At 47.8% G+C, this 11,151-nt stretch overlaps 1 protein-coding gene across 1 annotated transcript in view; it reads left to right on the top strand.

The window, feature by feature from the left end:
* FAM222B (family with sequence similarity 222 member B) overlaps positions 1–11,151 on the top strand; it is a 141,556-nt gene that overhangs the window by 49,049 nt on the left and 81,356 nt on the right. The gene's annotated exons all lie outside the window — the stretch shown is intronic.

Raw genomic sequence — 11,151 nt, 5'->3', positions numbered from 1 at the left:
GGGTATAAGAGAAAAAGAGGGGAAAGAAAATGCCCTCAGTATGCCATGTTCATGAATGTAAAGACAGTATTACAGGGACTTCCCTGGTGGTCCAGCACTTCCACTGCAGGGGGCACGGGTTTGATCTCTGGTCGGGGAACTAAGATCCTGCATGCCACACAGTGCGGCCAAAAAAACAAACAGATTCAGTATTGCAAAGATATAATTTCTCCCAAATTGGTCTATAGGTTCAATATAATACCAATCAAAATCCCAAGAGATTTTTAATTGACAGACTAATTCTGAAGTTATGGGGAAATGCCAAAGCACCAAGAATAAGCAAGACAAGCTTGAAAAAGACTAAAGTCGGAAGATTCGAACTATCAGATGTCAAGACTTTTAAAGTTTTAGTAATCAAGACAGTGTGATACTGGCACTTGGTAGACCAATGGAATAGAACAGAAAGTCCAGAAAAAGACCCACACTTGTTTTATGACAAAAGTGGCAATGCAGAACTGTGGGGAAAAGACAGTCTTTTCAATAAACGATACTGGATATCTGGGGGGGTGGGGATGGTTCTTGACCTTGAACCTCACACTGTACATGAAATCAGTTCCAGATGGGTTGTGGATCTAAATGTTAAAAGTAAAACTGTAAAACATATAGAAAATAACAGAATATCTTCATGACCTTAGGATAATCAAAAAAGTTTTTTAAACAAGTCAAAACTCAATAACTATAAGAGCAGAAATTCCCTGACGGTTCAGTGGTTAGGACTTGGCACTTTCACTGCAGTGGCCTGGGTTCAATCCCTGGTCAGGGAACTAAGGTCCCGCAAGTCTCGAGGTGTGGCCAAAAATAATAAAAATAATCAAGAATATCTGTTTATCAAAAGACATACTAATCTCCAGGGAATTATACTGAGCAAAAAAGATCAGTACCAAAATGTTACATACTACATATATGATTCCAATTATATAACTTTTATTTTTAATTGTGGTAAATTACACATAACATAAAATTTACCATCTTAACCAATCTGAAGCCTACATTTCAGTGGTAGTAAGTACATTTATATTATTATGTAACCATCACCACCATCCATCTCCCAGAACTCTTTGTATTTTGTAAAACTGAAACTCTACCCATTCAACAATAACTCCCCATTCTTCCTTGTCCCTGGTCCCTGGCAACCAACGACCTACTTTCTGTTTCTATGCATTTCACTACTATACATACCTCACATAAGTGAAATCATAAAATATTTGCCTTTTTGTGACTGGCTCCTTTCACTTAGTATAACATCCTCAACACTGAATAACATCCCATTGTATATATTCACCACATTTTGCTTATCCATTCATCTGTTAATGGACACTTGGATTGCTTCCATGTTTTAGCTATTGTTTTGTTTTGTTTTGTCCACCCCCACCCCCCCACCCCACCCCACCCCCCCACCCCCACCCCCCACCCCCACCCCCACCCCCCGCCACCAGGGATTGAACTCGGGCCCTCAGCAGTGAAAGCTCCAAGTCCTAACCACTGGACTACCAGGGAATCCCTATTTCTAATTTTTTGAGGAACTATATTTTTTTCCACAGCAGCTGCACGATTTTATATACCCACCACCTACCAACAGTGTACAAGTGTTCCAATTTCTCCACATTCTCACCATTCTCACTTGTTCTTTTCTTTCTTTCTCCCTTTCTTTCTTTCTCTCTCTCTCTTTTTTTTTTTTTTTGGTAGTAGCCATCCTAATGAGTGTGAGTTATATATAACATTTTTGAAATGACAAAATTTTAGAAATGGAGAACAGATTAGTGGCTGCCAGCGGTAGGAACAGGGGTGGGTGTGGTTATAAACATTAGGGATCCTTGTACTAGAACTGTTCAATAAGTTTATCGTGGTGGATACATGTACATACACACGTGATGAAATTGTGTAGAACTTAATACACTTACATAAGTGAGCACAAGCAAAACAGGAAATCTGAATAAAATTGGTAAATTATATCAATGTCAACATCCTGTGATATTTGGCTGTGGTTATGATATTACTCTACAGTTTTGCAAAACGTCACCAGTGGCGAAACTGGGCAAAGTGTGGAAGGGACCTCTGCGTATTATTTCTGACAACTGCGTGTGAATCTACAATTGCCTCAATAAAAATTTCAATTAATAAGCACACACACACACTCACACACAAGGACCCATGGAGAATGTGAGAAGGCAAGCCTCAGAATCATGGGAAAAGATATTTATAATACATATATCTGGGGGGAAAATGTAGCACTCAGAATATACTTTGCAAATCAAGAAGGGAAAAGACAGATAACCCAACAGAAAAAGAGAAATGATGGCTCAAGCACTGCACAGAATGGCCAATAGATGCATGAAAACATGTATGGCAAAGATAGTGGCAAAGACAGTGGCAACAATATTTTCTATTCTACATGTCCCTTTTACAGTGTGACTTTGACAGTCCTTCCAATTAGAGGTGGAGACTATGCCCCCTTCCCCTTGAAACTGAGTGGACTTTTGTGGCTATTTAGGTCCATAGAATACGGCAGAAGTGATATTATATGACTTCCAAGGCTAGCTCATAGAAGACAATGCATCTTCCACTTTATTTGCTGGAATAGTCTGTCTTTAAGTCTTCAGCCACTGTGTAAGCAGTCTGACTCTGCTGTGAGGAAGCCCAAGCAGGCAGACCACATGGATAGGCCCTGAGCTACATGAAGAGAGAGAGATGCCCGGCCAGCTCCCAGCTCTCCCAGCCCCCATCTGACTTCATCTGCATGAGAAACCCCAAGCCAGTTCTGCACAGCAGACCTCCTGAAATCCTGACTTCCAAAACCGTGCAAAGTAGGAAAAGGACTGTTGTGTAAGCTTCTAAGTTTGGGGATGATTTGTTACATAGCAATGGATAATGGGAATAGCATGCATAACTTCATTAGTCATCAGGGAAGTCCACATTCTGACCAGAACAGATATCACTGCACATCCACCAGAATGACTAAAATGGAAAAGAGTAACAATACTAAGTGTAGGGGAGGATGTGAAGCAACTGGAAATTTCACACACGGCTGGAAGAAATGTCAGTACAACCACTTTGAAAACCTGTTTGACGGAATATATAGTACCTACACCTGAACATAAGCATGCCCTTTGACCCAACCATTCCACGCCCAGCAGAGATACACACACATGTATGTACAAGAATAATGGGAGTTCCCTGGTGGCCTAGTGGTTGGGATTCTGGGCTTTCACTGCCATGGCTCGTGGCAGCGTGGTAAAAAGAAGAATCTTCATGGCAGCATTATGAATAACGGCCCCCAAACTCAAACAATCCAAATGTTTACTAATGGTAGAATGAATAAAGTGTAGTGTTTTCATGAAATTGAATACTGTGCAGTAATGAAAATAAACCAATTACTGATCCATACAACAACTTGAATGAGTCTTGCAAACATAATGTTGAGCTAAAATGATACACAGTACGTCATTCCATTATACAACATCAAAGAAAGCAGGCAAAGCTAATCTATGGTATTAGAAGGCAGGATAGAAGTCACCTTTGGAGAGAAAGAGGTGGGTTAGAGAGAGAGGATGCACCTGGGAAGGTGGTGTTTCTTGACCTGGGTGGTTCTTACTTGGGTGTGTTCACTTTGTGATAATTCACTTATGAGTTTGGTGGGGTTTTTTCTTTTTTCTTTCTTTTCCTTTTTTTTGGCGCCACGCAGCTTGCGGGATCTTAGTTCCCTGACCAGGGCTCAGAGTCCTAACTACTGGACCACCAGGAATTCCCCATTTTTTGAATATATATATATATATATATATATATATGTGTGTATATATATACATATATATTGTACGTCGGTAAAAAATTAATTCAAGAATAAATTGTCGGGCTTCCCTGGTGGCGCAGTGGTTAAGAATCCGTGTGCTAATGAAGGGGACACAGGTTCGAGCCCTGGCCCGGGAAGATCCCACATGCCACAGAGCAACTAAGCCCGTGAGCCACAACTACTGAGCCTGCGCTCTAGAGCCCGCGAGCCACAGCTACTGAGCCCGCACGCCTAGAGCCCATGCTCCGCAACAAGAGAAGCCACGACAATGAGAAGTCCATGCACCACAACAAAGAGTAGACTCCACTCGCCACAACTAGAGAAAGCCCACGCACAGCAACGAAGACCCAACACAGCCAAAAATAAAAACGAATAACTAAATTTTAAAAAGCGAAAAAAGAATAACTTGTCTCAGTGGGTGTATATATATTCCAAACTTATCAAATTGTGCATTTTTAATACGTGCAGTTTATGGTCAATCATACCTCAATAAAGTATTTTTAAAAGTTGAAAAAAAAAAGGATAAGTTGCCTCCAAGGCTTTTTGGCTGATCTGGAAGAATGGAGCTGCTATTTACTGAAATGGGAAAAACAGTTGAAGGAGCAGATTTGAGGTGGGATCAGGGACCTCGGTTTTGGACATGTTAAGTCTAAGGTGTCTATTAGAGAAATTTGCCAACTAGGAGGTTCACTTTACAAGTTAGTTTTGGGGAGAGGTCTGGCCTGGACACATGGATTAGGGAGTCACCGGTGTGTAGACAGTATTTAAAGCCATGGGACAAGATGAGATCAACGAAGGAATGAGTGCAGGTGTAAAGAGAAGAGGTTCAAGGATTGAGCCTGGGGCCGTCTATAGTGAGGGTTATTATAAGGACTAAATGACATAGCTCAGGTTCGCATCAAACATGACATTTCATGAGCACTTAGCATGTAGGAGCTGCTATGATTTGCTTGGTAGCTGGCTTATAAAGCCCTCTTGCAGGCATTTCTTTTTTTTTTTAAACATCTTTATTGGAGTATAATTGCTTTACAGGGGTGTGTTAGTCTCTGCTTTATAACAAAGTGAATCAGCTATACATATACATATAGGCATTTCTTTTCTTTTTTTCAGATTTTAATTTTATTTTCCAACTGATTACTAAAATGATGTATATGTTGTACTCATTTAATCCCTGAGTCAACCTGTGAAAAGAGCTACTGCCCTCCATTTTATGAAATAACTGAGGCTCACGGAAGTGGAGAAACTTACCCAAGGTCACACAGGGTCTGAGCCGGAACCAGGACTGCAAGCCAGATGCCCAGACTCTGAGGCTCCTGCTCTTTTCACTACTTCCTGTTGACTTTCAGGAAATGGAGGCCTGGGTGGCCGCGCTAGGACCTAAGTAGGATATGGTCCTGGTTCGCCTTAGCGTCAGGGACAGTGGCTAGCCAGAGGAGACGACCAGAGGGGCCTGGGAAAAGGCAAGGGTCTTGCTGAAAGAGGCTTGAAGGATGCTGGAGGCGGGGAAGGGGCAATGATCTGGAGGGAGGCTGAGGCATCAGCACCTGTGTTAAAGCCAATGGACTCCGAGAGTGGGGAGAACAAGGCCTCGTTCCCTGAGCCTGGAACCAGCCTCAGGAAGGGCTGAGGGCCCAGCACAGAGGGGGTTAAGCACCCTGGAACCTTTGCCTGGGGTGGGGGTGGAGGCAGAGGACTGTCTGGAGGAGCCTCTTCTGGCCTGATAATCCAGGCTGCCTATCTCTTTCACAGCAGCTGTGAAGCAGACAGGTTGTCCTGGCAGGGAGGGAGGGAGGTAAAGCCCGGCTGATGGCGGGAAGGATTTGAGGAGGGAGGGACACCCAGACTCCCTGGAGATCCTTTCCTACCTAACAGCTACCTTCAGGGCTGTGCCAGGAGATGGGAGCGGGCATGGCCCGAGTCTGGACATGGGGGCTGACCAAGAGAACAGGAACTGGGAGCTGATGAACAGATCTAGGAAGGTGTGGGTTGGAAAGTTTCTATTTCTGCCTCAATATGAGCCTGGGCAGGTGTGCGCTCTCACGCACACCTGGCAGGTATTTGAGTGAGCACACGGCCCCCTCCCCCTCCGCCCCAGGGAGGATGAGTAGGAAAAGCCCATGGCAAAGCCAGAAGGGAAGGAGCCTGGCATTTGCTGAGCTCCTGTTGCATATGAGCCAGTCCCTAAGTTAGAAACTGTCACCTCTACTGTCTCATTTCATCTGTACCACAATCATGAAAAAGATGGCATTTTAAGCCCATTTTACTGATAAGGAAGCCGGCGCTCCAAGAGCAGGCAGGGCCCAGGCCCACTCGGCCAGCTGTGATAGAGCCCGGGCTCTGACAGGTCCAAAGCCATGCTTTTCCCTTCTGGCTCTGAGTCTATCCTGGGCCGGTGGTCTGGAAAAAAAGCAAGAACTCTAAGGCATGACTCCTGAACTGTACAGGCTGAGGCTCTGGTTCAAGCCTCAGAGGGCCTGGCCTGTGCTTCCAGGGCGTGTGAGCTCCATACGAGGGCCTGGCTCGTGAGCCGCAGGAGGTCAGAGAATGCAGAGCATTGTTGCTGGGTTGCAGTTGGCCAAGAGCAGGTGTGGAAGAGGCTTAAAAAGGGGTGAGACGGGTGGGAGTATCTGAGGAAGCAGAAGCAAGGAGGGAATCCCGACTCCATTGGGAGCTTCCCACGTACACTTTCACTGAGTCTTCCCGAGGTCAGCCCCATTTTAGAGACGAGGAGACCAAGGCTCAGAGAGATGAAGCAAGCGTTGTGGTCAGAATCACATTACTGGTAGGTGGCAAAGCTCGGGTCTGATTCCATTGCCTCTGAAACTTTCTAAGGCCCCACAGAGACACACACAAGATCAACCTCATTTCATAGCAGGTTTGTGCACAGAGCTTGGGATCTGGAGTTTAGAGAGCAGAGTTGTAGTCTTGCCTCTTTTCCTGGTTACTGTGTGACCCAGGGTCATGAGTTTCCTCCCAGAGCTTCAGTTTCTGTTATAAAATTGGCATGCAGTCATCTTTCGGAAACTGATGGACGTTGGCAAGGCCCCCAGAGAAGCCATTGCTATGACCCGCGGCACCTGAGTTCATTGCTCAAATCGTGCCCTTGCTCATGGGGCCAACAGGAATAGAGCGTGTAAGGGGATGTGTTGAGAACGGGAGTACACGCTGGTCACTGTCTGCAAGGCATCTGTTCAGTGTAAGGCTTTCTCTGAGCATCTCCCAGGATAAGGCCCATGAAGGGTGCTGGGGCCGTAGAGAAGAATCCGACAAGGTGCCTGCTCACGGAGCAGCTGGGGACAGATAAGGGATCAGATGAATTCTCACAGTGTGATAAGGAGAACAGAGAAGGTCCAAGCCTAGACACAGGGGCAAGTGTCAGGGAGGGTTAGGCGAGGCTTCCCAGGCCAGTCATGACGAAACCAAGCCGGGAGGAAAGGCGCTCGCCAGCAGTAATCTCTGACGAAGCCCCAGGTCGCAAGCCCCAATCTACCACGTGGAGAGTAAGGATTAGATCAGTTTTCCAGCCTTTCTTTCTAACACCTGTTAAGCTCCTAGAACCACAACAGCCTCTTGCTTTGAGTCCCCTGCATCTAAAGCAAAACAGGAGAGTGACAGCTTCCCAGAACTTCTTGAAGTCCTTGGTTCCAAGATGAGTTTTGCTGCTAACTGTGCTGTGAGTGAGACATTGAAAGACCGTATCTTTCGGCCTTCTTTTATCTTTGTACAAAACTGCCGACTTCGTGAAACTTAGTAAAACAACCAAGAGAAAATGAAGAGTAATTTTACTAGCTGAGTCCAGTTTTTTTGATGTGTATCTCCGTGTGTTATAGGTCTATGCAGACATCATACATGTGTGTTGTGTATGTGTATCTGTGTGTGACTCTGTATGTCTGTGTACCTGTGGGTACCTGCTGCTGCCTTCCTATTCCTCATAGGGTCATGGGTTCCCTGATTCTCAGAGGTGGAGGGAACCCTGAGGCTTTGGATGATATATCCTCCCCTCCTCTGGGCCTCAGTTTCCTCTCTTATATAAAGGAGGGACTTGAACTTCATGATTTTGAAGGAAACTTGCAGATCTTACTGTCCTTAATTTCATCACTCAGCACATGGTTTAAGGACTTCATCCAAAGAAGGACAAAATAAGAGTCAAACGTTTAAAGCTGCAGTGGCAGGGACTGGAATCAGACTTTGGAAGGATAAGGTCCCGGACAAGCCCACCCCAGTCTCAGGAGAGCCATGAAGCTCCTAGTCTGAAGCAAAAGCTGTGAGCATATAAGGCTTCTCCCAAGGACTGGGATTGTGTCCCCCAACCCCAGGCTGGCTGCCAGGCAAGGGGCAGAGTCTCCATGTGACCTGCAGAAAGGGAGAAGTACTCCCAACCTCACTCCCCTCAGGGTTCTAAGGAGGGAGAAGGATGGAAAAGCAGCCATCCAGGAGACCGCCCTCAGCATGAAGTGTCCTCAGGTTCTACTGTGGCCCCTGCAAGCTCCTGATAAGCAAAAGGGCCCCTACCCTGATAGCCCTAAGTCTGCTAATCAGGGTCCCCAGACTACCCCGCCCAGGCTCAGGCTCTCCTTCAGCCCACACCCTGAGCGCAGGCTCCTCCACCCAGCTTGAGGCCACAGTCACAAGATCTCTGGCTGGTGGAGATATTTCTCCTCTACCTCCAGGACCCCCGAGTTCTGTCCATGCTCACCCCTGGACTTGGCTCCCAGGGTCTAAGTGGAAACCTAGCCAGCGAGTGGCATGAATTTGGCCCTAGTGCATGAAGGCTTTACTCTGGGAAAGGAGCCTGGACTATCTGTGGGGTCACAGGACAGGAAAGGGGGTCGCAGGGAGGCAGGAGTAGACAAGGATAATTCCTCACTGGGTTAGAGCACCTGGGTCTATAAAGGCTTCTCACCCACATTTCTCACTTAATTCTTACAACTTGGTAAGATACGTATTATCACCAAAGCTCAGAACAGTGGCATTTGCCCCCAGTCACACAGCAAGGGAGTGAAACGGGAAAGGAGAGAAGGAAACTGACATTGGTTCATGCACGCTGGGCTCTGATCTGGGTGTTTGACATGAGTGCTCCCATAATCCTTGTAACCACCGCTTGAGGTAGGTTGGACAGCGCCCATTTTATATTTGAGGAGACTGAAGCAGAGAGCACTTGGCCCAGAGGCACAGAAGTGGATGCAATGGAGTCGGGACTGTCACTCCAGACCTGTTACCTCTAAACCTGGGCTTTCTCTATGGCCTCCAGCTGCTTTCAAGAGTATTTCATGAGTTTTCAGATGTTCAACAACAGGTCTCGGGACCTCCCTGGTGGCGCAGTGGTTAAGAATCTGCCTGCCAGGGCTTCCCTGGTGGCACAGTGGTTGAGAGTCCGCCTGCCGATGCAGGGGACGCGGGTTCGTGCCCCGGTCCGGGAAGATCCCACATGCTGAGGAGCGGCTGGGCCAGTGAGCCATGGCCGCTGAGCCTGCGCATCCGGAGCCTGTGCTCCGCAACGGGAGAGGCCACAACAGTGAGAGGCCCATGTACCGCAAAAAAAAAAAAGAATCTGCCTGCCAATGCAGGCGATACGGGTTCGAACCCTGGTCCGGGAAGATCCCACGTGCCGCAGAGCAACTAAGCCTGTGAGCCACAACTACTGAGCCTGTGCTCCAGAACCCGCGTGCCTAGAGCCCGGACTCCGCAACAAGAGAAGCCACTGCGATGAGAAGCCCGCACACTGCAACGAAGAGTAGTCTCCGCTCGCCACAACTAGAGAAAGCCCACGCACAGCAACGAAGACCCAATGCAGCCAAAAATAAATAATTAATTAATTTAAAAGAAGCAACAGGCCTCACCTGCGGCCTTCAGCGAGCCCCTGTGGGAAGCGGGTGAAGTAGGCATTAATTTGTTTAACCCCTTCTGTGGGCTAAGTGCTAAGTGCTTTACCAGCAGCTCATCACCTAGCTCTCACAGCTCTGCGAACTGGGGACTGTTATTGCTCCTGTTTACAAAGGCGAACATGGATGGTCCAAGAAAATGGCTTGCCTGAGAGAGCCACATCTTTGTCAGTCTGCCTCCCCAGGTCAAAGTCTCTCCCCTCCCCCACATCACATCAGTCATCCGACGTGAATGCCTGTTTAGTCACTGCTCTGTGGTAGAGATACAATGGTGAATAAACCAGGCCCTCGTGATTATTTGCTTAATGTGAATAATCACACAAATAAACGAGCCCATAACGGGGATTTAACTAGCCAGGAAAAACTTCCCTGCAGAAGAGACACTTAGAGATCTGAAGAGGGAATGAGTTAACTAGACAAGAAAGGAGGGAAGATCATCAAACAGAGTCAAGAGCATGTGTCAAGCCTCTGTGACGGCAGGAGATAAAACACCTCCAAGGAACCGAAAGAAGTTTGGGTCTCTCCCCTCACTCCCCATCCTGGCCTCATCTGCCCCTGCAGAGGGGGGTGTAACTGCTTCCCAGAATACACACCAGATGGTCTAGGAGAGGAGAAGGGGAGGGAGCAGAAAAGCAGACGTGTTCCCCAGAATGGGGGTCCAAGGAGCAGAGGCCCTGCTTTGAGGAGTCTCTACTCCAAGTCTCACCTTTCCCAGAGGCAGAGAACTTAATACTGCCGGGCTCTCACTCTGGGGGCCTTGAGCTCTGACAAACAGCCCCTACCCTTTCCTAAGCTGGCTCCCACGTGAGCTTGGGACTCAGCCAGCCACCCTCAAATGTTCCAGCAGAGGACCCCTCCCCCTAGAGGACCTTGCCCTGGCAGAGGTGGGCAAAGGGTCCGGCCTCCTTGGGTTCAGCATAAACATAGACAAGGGCCGGGGGACTGAAATTTAGGTCAGCGCTTGCCCCAAGATCCAGCTGTCAGGACCCTCCCTGCCTTATAGAGATTCAAACTAACATTCCCACCACCAAAAACAACCACCACCACCTCCCCAGGGCTCTGACCAGCAATTAAGCCCTGCAGGATGGCTGGGGTGAGGCTGTTTTTTCTTCAGCCAGGCCCAAGCCTAGCAGGCTTAGCAAGGTCCATAAAAGAGTATGTGACAGGGCTTCCCTGGTGGCGCAGTGGTTGAGCGTTCGCCTGCCGATGCAGGGGACACGGGTTCGTGACCCGGTCCGGGAGGATCCCACATGCCGCGGAGCAGCTGGGCCCGTGAGCCATGGCCGCTGAGCCTGCGCGTCCGGAGCCTGTGCTCCCGCGTACTCGGGGAGGGGAAAAAAAAAAATTGCCAAGAGTATGTGACAAAGGGCCTAATGGAGAAGGGCCAGTGACCCTCAGTCCAAGGAGTCTAGCAGGGAAAGGGTTAAGAGGCAGGGCCTTCCA

Source organism: Orcinus orca, chromosome 19, assembly GCF_937001465.1.
Source record: "Orcinus orca chromosome 19, mOrcOrc1.1, whole genome shotgun sequence".
Lineage (NCBI taxonomy): Eukaryota > Metazoa > Chordata > Mammalia > Artiodactyla > Delphinidae > Orcinus > Orcinus orca.
The sequence above is the reverse complement of the archived record's forward strand: the minus strand, read 5'-3'. Positions and strand labels throughout refer to the sequence as shown.